Source organism: Malania oleifera, chromosome 3 (genome assembly GCF_029873635.1).
Source record: "Malania oleifera isolate guangnan ecotype guangnan chromosome 3, ASM2987363v1, whole genome shotgun sequence".
Classification (NCBI taxonomy): Eukaryota; Viridiplantae; Streptophyta; class Magnoliopsida; order Santalales; family Ximeniaceae; genus Malania; species Malania oleifera.
In genome coordinates this window covers 52412090-52424669 of record NC_080419.1, presented here as the reverse complement: position 1 = coordinate 52424669, position 12580 = coordinate 52412090, and positions in this window count along the sequence as shown.

Genomic DNA, 12580 nt, shown 5'->3' with positions numbered 1-12580 from the left:
ATCGTCTGCACGTATACATCTGCTAGCCTACTCAAGGAGTAGCTAACCTTCATTGGTACAAAGTGAGCAAATTTAGTCAATTTTTCCACGATCACCCAGCTTGCATTCTTCCCGTGAACTGTTGGTGGTAACCCAATGACGAAGTCCATGGAGATGTCCTTCCATTTCCACTCCGGGATGCAAAATGGCTGCAATGGCCCTATCGGCCTCTGATGTTCAGTCTTTACTTGCTAACACGTTAGACATTGCCCCACAAATCGAGCAATCTCCTTTTTCATGCCACTCCACCAGAATGATTTGCACAAATCTTGATACATCTTCGTGTCGCCCAGATGTGTCGTATACAAGGAACGATGCGCCTCTTCTAGAATCGTCCTCCTTATCCGCTTTTCATTCAAAACATACAGTTTGTTTCCAAACCTCAATTCACCTCCCTCAGAGATGTTAAAATATGCAGCCAACCTCCGCTGCACCTTCTCTACAACCTCGATTAACTCCTCGTCATTAGCCTGTGTGGCTTTAATCATCTCTAATAATGTTGGCTAGACCACCAAGCTAGCAATGAAAGCCTGATGATTACCATCCACCAACTCCATGCCTAGGCTTTCAAGATCCCATCTAATATGATGCTGAGCTATCACTGTTGATACTGTTGCATGCTTTGACTTCCGACTCCTAGAATATACCAGAATATCATCGATGAATACCACTACGAATTGAACAAGGTATTGATGGAAAACCTTGTTCATTAAGTTCATAAACACCATCAGAGCATTAGTCAACCCAAATGGTATGACCAGAAACTCATAGTGACTGTATCTAGTTCGAAAAGCAGTCTTCGTAACATCCTTAGTCCTAACTTTCGCCTGATGATACCCTGAATGTAAATCAATCTTCAAAAAGACCGGCGTTTCCCACAGCTGATCAAGCAGGTCATCTATACGAGGGAATGAGTATTGGTTCTTCACCATTACCTTGTTGATCTTACGGTAATCAATGTACATTCTCATTGACCCATCCTTTTTCTTTATGAACAATACTAAAGCTCCCCAAGGTGAAACACTAGGTATGATAAAGCCCTTATCTAGTAGTTCCTACAACTACTCCTTCAGCTCTTTAAGTTCAGTAGGAGCCATCCTTTATGGAGCTTTAGAAATTGGTGCCTTGCTTGGAAGCAATTCAATAGCGAACTATACCTCACGATCAGGAGGTAAATTGGGTAAGTCTTCTAGGAATACATCCGAAAATTTGTTAGCCACTCGAATACCTTCAAGTTTTAGATCATCCCGTGGTGGTTCCTTTACAGCCGTCCATGGGTAACCTTCTTGCCTACATAGCTGATAGAATCTATGGTGTCGAACGCACACACGATCCTACAAACTCATATTCTTGCTTCCGAGGAGTTTTCAACACCACCACTTTCCTACGACAGTCAATCATTGCAAAACTAGAAGATAACCAATCCATCCCCAGTATAGCATCAAACTCGTACATGTCATATACTACTAGATTTACCGGTAGTATCCGTCCCTGAATTACCACTGGGCAGTTCTCTAACATCTTCCTACAAATCAAAACAGTCCCAGACAGTGTAGCCACAGAGAACCCCTCATCCATCACTTAAGTTTTAGCCCCACACAGTTTCACAAAATTTACATATATAAAGGAGTGGGTTGCTATTGAATCAAATAAAACAACGACTTTATTTAAAAGTAGTAACATGGTACCTGTCACCACATTGCGAGCATGTTCTATATCCACTGGAGTAAGCAAGTACACCCTCGCCTGAGCTGTGTTTAACCAAGGCACCTAGTTCCGTCCCCGGTTCTTACTTGGTGTAGACGTACCAGTCATCTGCGTACGATAGTCTCAGGCTTTGTGGCCCATTTTGCCACAGTTGTAGCAGTTACCAATGAGTGGCTGGCACTCCCCATCATGCCATTTATGGAACTTGGCACAACGCATATGAGATGGATCCCCCTGTCCATAGTTCCTTTTCTTTCACTGTCCCTGTCTAGAACCAGTCTAAGAACCAGAAGGTACTGACCTTTTCTTTTGATCCTATGCCACCTCATCCTCTAGGAGACCAACCTCAACTACGGTGGCTTTCTCCATTAGAACTGAAACTCCAAAATCTGCAGTGTTCCTACCACCCTACAGATGTCTTTCCTCAGACCCTTCTTAAACCTCTTATCCTTTTTGTACTTGTTCGAGATCATACATGGCACAAAGCCAGACAGCTCGATGTATCTAACTGCATAACTCTGCACTGTCAGGGTCCCCTGGGTCAGACTCAAGAACTCATCTGCCTTCGTGTCACGGACGAAAGCTGGCAAGTATCTCTCGAAGAACACCTCCTTAAAGCGGCCCCACGTCATCCCATGTGAATCGGCTCTCTGCTCCCCAAGCAGACTCACAGCGACCCACCACCTCTCAGCTTCTCCTACTAGCTGAAACGTGGCATAGAGAACTTTCTACACGTCAGTGCCATGCAAAACTTTCAGGATATTTTCTGTCTTTTGCACCCAGTTCTCCACTAGAATCAGGTCGGATCCCCTAGTAAACGTCGGAAGATGCATGCGGGTGAACTTATTAATGGTGCAACTCGCAACTGTAGGTGGATGCTCCCGTCCCCTAACACATCCCCTGATCTCTCACATAATCTACCTAGTCAAGCCCCAAGGCATGAAAGGTGACCCTTCACTTGCAGTCCCCTCTGAACTACTATCCCAATTGCTATTTTTGGGCTCCATACCAAAAATAGTATAGGAATAGATTAGCATTCCTATATCATTGCATAGTTAACACAATCATTTGCAAAATAATCATGTTAAACTCTAGAGTCTCAGGCCTAGGTCTGCCCTATAGCACAAACATGAAACCATCAATGGTTTGCCGTGATTTTTCTAAAATCGTCATTCTAAGAAAAACATAGAACACCACCAATGAGTCCCCGTCTAACTACAAGACAACCCTCAAACTACTCTGCCCATTCCCAACATCCTTGTGACGCCCCAATTTTCATACAAATTTTTTTTCTTAAAATCAATAAATAATCACACGTCATCGATAACATTCACAAATCGGCCACGTCAACAATCCTACTATCATTCGCACGACCTGACCTGCATTGGGTACCGGGTAAAAAGTCATTTTATTTATAAAACCTAACAACGGAAAATAATGTATTTATATCATTCAGAATACAATACTCGGAGTATCTACATACACACACATACATCATTGTCACAAACTCAAAAAAACTACACAACATTAGGGGAATTACACCTCCCCTAGCCCAAAAACTCACCCTGTGTATCAGAGTCTCAACTCCCAATGGTCACGGAGGTCTATCACTTAGTCTATCCCTGTTCTCTGAAAAATTTAGATAATTTGGGTGAGACACATCTCAGTAAAAGGGAATAAATTATTTACAGTGTGTGGTTATATGAGTACAATTATAATACACCTTACTTTTCAAATCATCATTCCACCTGATGAAATACATTGGCAAATATATTCTCATAGTCATATAGATATACAACAGAAGCTTTTATAAGGTTTAAAATCATTTCTAAAATTCAATAATTTCAACACATAATTATCCCCGAAGTTCCTGAGAATAGGGAAGATTACCTGCCCATACAAGTAGCTTCCCTTTGCCCTAACACGTTATGCAGCCAGGTATGACCACATCTGATACCTATCAGGGCACTCACCTTACTCAGTAAGCCCTCAGGCGGAGAGTTTCACTTCGCCTCAATTATTTATGTCATTAACTCACACAGTTTATTTCTCATATTTAACATTCCTTATTTCTAAATTTCAATTCTTTCTTTCATTTCTCATTTTAGCCAATTTTATCATTCTTTTACTTTCTGTTTCCAATTTTAATTTCCAGTTCATAAGTATCCTTAGTATCAAATACCAACATTGCGTCTGTAACTCATGGCCATCTTGAGGATCTTTCTATCCACGCCATGCTTATCCCCATGGTCAAGGTCGTGCGGCTGAAAGGCTGGATCTAATAGCGGTTGGCCGACCCGGTCAAATCAAATATCATATCACATATCGCGTCTGTAGTACGACTGACTGGCCTATAACCTTGATCCAGACTCAGGGGGCCCAACAACCCTACAAAATGGCACAGTCGTTTGTCACGCCACACACTCCAAGAGTCCGTCTAGTTGCACTAACACCACTAGCAACGGTACCGTGCTCAATATCATAACCATCCATCAGGGTTCACTACCACATACTCGTGTTCATTATCCGGTATTGGCATTTCATCAATCATATTCCAGTATATCACAATTCAGTTTAATATACATATTCTCATCATTTTCTGCGCACATTTCATCATCTCGTAATATCATATATCATATTTCACGTATTATTCACATTTTCTCAAAATACTCATATCAACAATTTGTACAAACTCATTTCTCATGCAAATAATTTCTACTCACAAATAAATACCACATTTCATAAGTTTCCAATATAAGAAATTCACAAAATCTCATCTTTCAGGCAAAACATTTCTACTCACGTATAAATATCATATTTCATTATTTTTCACTAACCACATCATTAATTCTCATTTCAATATTTTCTCAGAAATTACTCATCGTTATATTTTACACTCCAAAATATCACAATTTAAAATCACTCAAATGCCACATAATTTATCTGATATTTATATCATAATAATTTTCAGACAAAATATCATATGCTCATTTTCACATATTAATTCAAATAATAATTCTAAAAAAACTATTATAATTTATTCCCCTTACCTAGCTTACTGAAAGTCTTGTTAATACCCAGATCGTACGCCCTTGGTGCCCAAAATTTAACTCCTATAATTTGCATTTTTCTCAAATTAATTAATCTATTTCTTCAAAATAATACCCATCTAACCTTCCCTAGACTTTATATACCTCAAATTAATATTTAAACTAACATTTAACAACCCCACTTAATTTTCTAAGTTTTACCTGCGGGTCCCAAAATTACACCCGCGGCGCTCACCTAGACCCTAAATTCTGAATATTCCACTTCAACTCCAGATGCTCAACATTTTAGCATTTCTAAATTAACCTTAATTAATTAAAAATAAACCCCTTAATAACCCCCGTACCCAAATTTAAGGTTTTTCCCACGACGATCCCATGAGAATTCCATCCCACTAGACTTGTAGAGAATCATCCCTAGATTCCCATGGTGTTGTCCGTTCATCAATTGGGCTTATAGATTGCAAGAAATTAAAGAAAAAGGGAAAATTGGCTTACCCCGGGAGATATGTTTAATCCGCTTCTACCACCGATCCGCTCCGATAGAAATGTCGGCAGCGGAGAATGGAGTCCAGCGATATCTTCCAATTTTCGATTGGGCGAAAATCCACTATGAACTCAAGGAGAGAGGGAGAGAGAATTAGAGGAGAGAAAGAGAGAACCTGCGTTGCAGGAAAAAGAAGAAGAAAGAAAAGAAAAGAAGAAGAAGAAGATCCTGAAGCTTCTAAGCTTCAAGATAATAATAATAATAATAATAATAATAATAATAATAATAATAATAAATGTTGACCTGATTGGTCACACCCAGTTTTGATTATGACAAATACTCTTGGTACTAATGGTTGTACAGAGAATTGCATGCAGGCTCATCTTGTACGCACTTCAGGACTAAAAGACTTATCATGATGGCGTGCGGTGTTCGTGCCGATGAATGAAGAATCTTATGCTGCGTTTGTATTTATTATTCAGTTTGTTCATTCTAGGATGTAATTTTATTATGGACTGTACACCCATATGCCTTGTAATAATTTGCATCATGCATGATATGTGGGTATGCTCAAATCGACCTTAGTAAGACTTTAGGTACCTACACGGACCATAGAAAGACCTTAGGGAACACCCTTCGGTCCACCGAAGCCGACACCGAATCTTTTTAGTGTCTTCAAAAGGACCCAAAAATGACCCTAGGACACTCACCTTTACACTCATATTTGATAGGCGCCTGAATAGGGTGAATGTGTGATGAAATGGGACCGAAATGCACACATTGTGCACTTTCGGTCAACCGTCCTTGATAGTTAATTCTGCCCCGATCGATTGAATCGGTGTCGGGTCAACATTTTGACTATAGCCCGATCGATCGAGCTCAGCAGTTCATTTTCTGTTGGTCAACCGAACCGTGATCAGGTCAACAGTTTGACCATAGCCCGATCGACCGAACTTATACAGTTCATTTATACTCGATTGACCGAACCACCTGGGAGTCAACACTTTGACCTCCTGGTCGACTGAGCCTATTTTGTACTCCCAACTACCTGGTCGACCGAGGGTCCTCGAAAGATGCCCCAACTATCTGGTTGACCAAACTTATCAATTCAAAATGTCTTGATCGACCAAACTGCACTAAATTAAGAAATCGCCTCGGACACAATTGTCTAGTCGACTGACCCTAAAGGTCATTTTTGGCCCGATCGACCGAACCATATGAACTTCGGTTGACCGAACCCATCTTGGTCGACTGGTGCTCTCGGGTTGACCAGTAATTTTTACCGTGGTTAACTATTTTTGATAAGGTTAAAATAATTAAAATGTCATTAATCTTTTCTAATTATACCCATTGGGTTCCCAATGGTCAAAAAATCCTCCTTGCCTATAAATACTTGTTCATTTGTCATAACTAGTGTGGATTAGTAAACTTGATTAGGGCAAAACTCTCTCAACCCTCAAAACCCTATATTAGCCAAATACTTCTTGTAAACATTCACATACTCTTCAATCTTGATTTCTTTAAGCATTGTGAGTATTTCTATAAGGTTATAGCACGTAATCTCTCTAGCTAATACTCTCTCCTGGTATAAAGTTTGATTGATTTTATTTGAGAGTATAACCTAAAGTTCTTTCACGGATTTCATTTGATAAATCTTGTGTAGAAAGACTTTGAGGGTTGTGTTTCTTGCATTAAAGTTGCAAGTTACCTATACTTAGGTCTTGTGTGTAAAAAATCCTTTTGCAAAAGGCTAGTCTTTCAAACAACTCCATTATGCTTTAGACATTGAAATATCCTATTGAGTTTGTTTGATTTAACTTGCTTAGCATATTTGAAACCCAGATATGATTTTGTGAATATTCGAATAGTGTGTTTCAAATATTGATTGGGTATACACTCTAGATCTGAACTGAAAGCTTATATGTGACTAAGTGTTCAGTACACATTAGAGCACTGAGCATATCTACATATCATTTGTGCTTGCATTATTGATTGAGTTGTATTGGTGCACACATCTGCTCTTCTAGAAGCATATTTCCGTGTACAAATTTTATACACATCTGTTGTATTTCTTGGCACGGGCCTGAAGAGGGAGACTAGCCCTGTTGAATAGTCCTAGATTGGCTTAGACCTAGTTAGGAAAGTTAGGTGCGTCATCCTGTTAAGGTGTGTCGGTTGAGGTTAGCCCCTTGAATTGACTTGGTTGTATTAGGTGCCGCTCCACCCGTTTAAGTGAGCATTATAGTGGTAATCCTTGTGCTGGTGTGGCCAAGGCAGGGACGTAGGCACAGTTGCTCGAACCCCGATAACATATCGTGCGTGTTCTTTACATTTCTGCAATTTACTTACTACACGTGTATGTTATATTGTGAATGATTAGGTTTACATTTGCACATACAAACCCTAGGTTAAGTAATACTGTTTATTTGGTTTAACCCAGGCGGTAACTTTTAAATACCCAATTCACCCCCCTCCCCCCTTTTAGGATTGCACCAAAGCTAACAATTAGTATCAGAGTCTCTTAACTTAGAATTTGACGTTATTTAGTAAAAGATCATGATGGCTCATGTTAGTGCATCCCCTTCATGTGAGGGAAGATCGGTCACACACCCACCTGTATTCAGTGGTCATGATTATGCTATGTGGAAATTTAGAATGACTATGTATATTAAAGCTTTAAATTGGAAATTTTGGAGATTCATTGATTAGGGTGATTGTGTGCCTACGAAATCTATTGGGTGTACTGATGTTGCTAATTTTGAGTGTGAAATGAATGATCATGATAGGAACTTAGTACAGGTAAATTTTGATGACATGAATACCTTATTGCATGCTTTAGATTCTAATATTTTATGTGAAGTTATGTCTTGTAGTAGTGCTAAGAAGATATGGGAAGAACTTGCGAGGAGATATGGAGCACCCATGCAAAACAATGTGATCTCGCCATGTGACTCAAGCCCTACTAATCCTAAAGGAGGTAACCAGTGCTTTGTTGCCTTAACAGACAATGAGGTTATCTCTGTTCCTTCTGCTTTTGTAGATAAATTTGGTAATGATTCATGTGATAGTACTGATAGTGAAAACTTGCCTACTTATAAGGAATTGCAAGTTGAATATATTAGAACTCATAGTCTCTTGTTAAAACACTTCAACGCTACAATATTTTGAAAAAAAAAAAAGAATAAGGCATCATTGAAAGAAGTTGAATCACAAATTCATGTTAATAAAGAAAAAGATTTGAAAATCATGAGTTTGGAAAACAAGAATGCTACGCTGCAAAAAGAGCTTAAAGGCGTAAGATCCTAACTTAAAATTGAAAATGAAAAGGATCTTCATATCCATGATCTTGAAAATAAAGCAAACAATATGTCTAAAGAACTTATGAAATTTCAGGATGTTTGCAAAGAATTGAAAAACTCAATAATTCAAGATCTAGAGAAGAAAATAGAAGACTAGTCTAAGATCATCTATACTTTCACTAGAGGTAAAGAAAATTTTGACAAACTCTTAGGTTCACAAAAGATGACCTTAGACAAAGAAGGTATAGGTTATAATGGGATTGAAAATAAGAAAAGAAAGAACCTATACATGGGGTACTTTGTAAAAGAATCGAAACTCTATGTTAGTACCTCCTCCAATCCATACACTTGCACCACATGCATTCTATGTAAAAAAAAGGGGCACACAAAATTTGATTGCCCATTTAAAAGAAAATGTCTGAAACCCAAACAAGTCTGGAGAGTCAAAGTACCACCTAGTCCTAACCCATCGAGAATAAATATGGGTTGTTAAGAAAGAAAACCCCTTGAAATTTAAGGAAGAATTTACTCAAATAGGAATTACATGATCACATAATTCTTCCTTAGCGTTTAGGATTAACCATAGGGGGTAGTGTTGACAAAAGGCATAGGAAGTGGTTCGGGCTAAAAATGTAAAATCTTAGTATATCTCCACTATTTAAAATCTTACGTACTAAGTACTTGGAAAATCAAGCCAATACGGAAATTCAAGCAAAATAACCAATCTGAAGTTAATGTGTACATTCATTGGTTAAAATATGAAATCATTGGCTGCTTGAATAAAAATCCACTTCCAAATGAACATGGCATGTTTGCCTTGCATTTAAATTCCAAATTGCTTAACTCACACTTAAATATGAACATCTAACGTTAAGCATATTATGTCCATTGCACACATTTGAGTTTTAGGGAATCCATCCTGATATAAATCAGTTTAACCTAAACTCATTTTTGAATATAAAACCCTTAACCTTAGTCTAGTCATCACTCCAAGCTTAAAGCACTATTGATCATAAATTCCAAATATTTTTGGTGCTTATTAAAAGAATTTAAAAAAAAAAAAACTAGAGGCATCCTCTAGGGGATTTAAGTTACACTGTTAAATCAAAAATTCCCTTTGAGATTAAATTATAAATTCTCTAATTTTGGTTTATATCCTCCATAGGAAATCTTTCCCTTACCACGATCATATCAGGTAAAGATCCCTCCTCTCATTAGTTTGTATCCTTACTCCAAATTTGTGGTCATACCTAAAGGATACTTTCCAATCACCAAAGAGTAATATTCAAAAATTCATACTCCTCTTGTTGCTCTTTATCTAAATTTTTTGGACATTTCCTCTTTCATCCAAATATCTTGAATCATGTCCATTCATAATAAATACTCTTTGAACATAACCTAAATTTTAATTTTTCAAGAGTATTAATCCAAAATCTCTTTTATGAAGCTCTCAAACTTTATATAAAATCATTTAGAGTTTCATCCTCATGAATTAAGTTGAATGGCTAAAATGATTAATATAGGTTTCAATCTAGATGATAGAACAAAATTCAAGGAGACCTATGTACGAACCTTAACATTCAAAGCCATTTAAACTTAGGCCTCTCACACGCATTGAAATTCATATCAATAGAGGCAATATAGGCTTAGAATTCTCAAAGAAATAATCATTGTGACTCCTTGGTCCTCTAGGCCTATTCATCTAAAGCCATGATATATATCATTGAAAATATTAATACCCTTGGCTAAAGAACCTGAAAATTAAGAAAAGACATAAATTAAATTAGCGCATAACTCAGGGGGAGCAAATATTCTTTTGTGATTATATAAATTAAAATGCTCTCATATATTTATTTCATGCCTAAATGTCCATATGAGTATTGCACTGAATTCCTAACTATCCATGGTTATTTATTGTTCATAGTATCTAGTTAGATGGTTTACATTTAATATGGATAGTTGATTATACTACCTGATTGCATGCTTAGTTTAGAAATGCCTCCCGCATGGCGGATGCAATTGATATAAATTGCATACTGGTAGTCGATTATAGGTTCTCGTGTGCCTTGAACCGAAATATAAATTGCTTGTTTGAACCTATTAGGTACTGTTTTTATGGGAAATGTCCTATATACAAACGGCATGCTGCCGAAATTTTGCTAGGATCTTCCCATATAAAACCTTGTGTTAAAGATGATTATGATAAAATTAACGTTAAAATATTTTTGAAAGGATGAGTGAAAACTAATTGAAAAATTAAATTTCATCTTTGCATAATCATCAAGTAGTTAGGAGAGCTGAGAACCTTTCCTCTAGAAAGAACTCATGGACTCACATGCATCACTATCATTTATTGAAATTTTGAGGCTCTTCTAATATCCCTGAACATTATATCCAGCACGTAAAGTTCTTTGATTTGATATGAAATGTTTTTGGATCATGAGTTGCATTGAATGCCTTAATATCTATTTTCAATGCACTTGGTGTCTAAAGGTATGACTATACTGATCTGATATAAATGTTGTTAATAGACATCCAGTATAGTTGTTGAAGAATGGTTTGTGTGCTCACTTATACTTTGGCATATTCCCTTGCAAAGTATAAGTAATTTATAGTATCTAAGCAATAATTCAAATTGACAGGGGGAGCATCTAAAATTGAAATGCCTATCATATTATGCTCACCAACTGTTTAGCTTAGATCTGCTTTGAAATCATGTGTCGCATGTGCTTAAATGTATTATTCTTATTGAAAATCATATTCTGAAATGTGTTGCTTTGCCACATGTTGTTTGTGTTTGCCATGCGATCCTTGCTTCAAATTGTTTGACATTTTTAGGATCATCATGGTTGTGGCTTTTTTGGTTATTTTTCAATATGTGCTTTATTGACAAACCAAAAAATTTTTTACTTGCTTGCATAATATTTAAATTCTTTTTGGCAAGCAACCCCCCCGATATTTGAAGCAAACATTATAAGGGGGATATATGTGTATATTTATATACATATGTATTTTTTTCAGTACTTTATGGCAAGAACTAATTTCAAAACTTTTTTTTTTGCCTTATTATAATTATTATTATATACATATATGGTTACAAAATTGGATAACTAGTTCGGTAATTTCATATGAAAATGCATGCGAACTTGTTAGACTATTTTTATGCTCAAACCTTCTATTTGGTGTCATATGTCGTGTGTTCTTAACTCTAATCTTCCACGGGTCTTATGATATGTTTCAATTTTCATGTCATTTAAATCATTTAAATGACCAGTTATATAGTTTGTGTGATTAATTTGTTATATGTCATCCTTTGTCATTCATTGTGCATTATATGATTATATTATCTTTTTGGATGCTAAAAATTATAACTCTTGATCATACTGTACTGGTTGAGTTGATTGATGAATATGTGCTATATGCTTTTGATTGAAACTCAACACAGGTAACTTAGGTACAAACTTATGATAGGGAATGGTCTATTTTCAAACAGCATGCTGCCGAATTTTTAAAAATTCCTCCCAATATACCTTCTTTATCTAAATGACATCCTTTGCCTTCGAACTTTATTGCTTAACCTTTTTTGCTGTTGCCAAAAGGGGGAGAAAAGGCAAAAATGGGCAAAACAATGCTTAATCATGTTTAATGTTTAATTACCCATCACTTTAATTATCTTTATGCATAAAGTCAGGGGGAGCCTTTCTTGGTTATACCCACTTTTGCATAAAGTTTTTGTCATTATCAAAAAGGAGGAAAATGTTGACCTGATTGGTCACACCTAGTTTTGATTATGACAAATACTCTCAGAATTAATGGTTGTACTGAGAATTGCATGCAGGCTCACCTTGTGCGCACTTCAGGACTAAAAGACTTATCATGATGGCGTGCGGTGTTCGTACCAATGAATGAAGAATCTTGTGCTGCATTTGTATTTACTATTTAGTTACTTCATTTTGGGATGTAATTTTATTATAGACTGTACATCCATATGGCTTGTAATA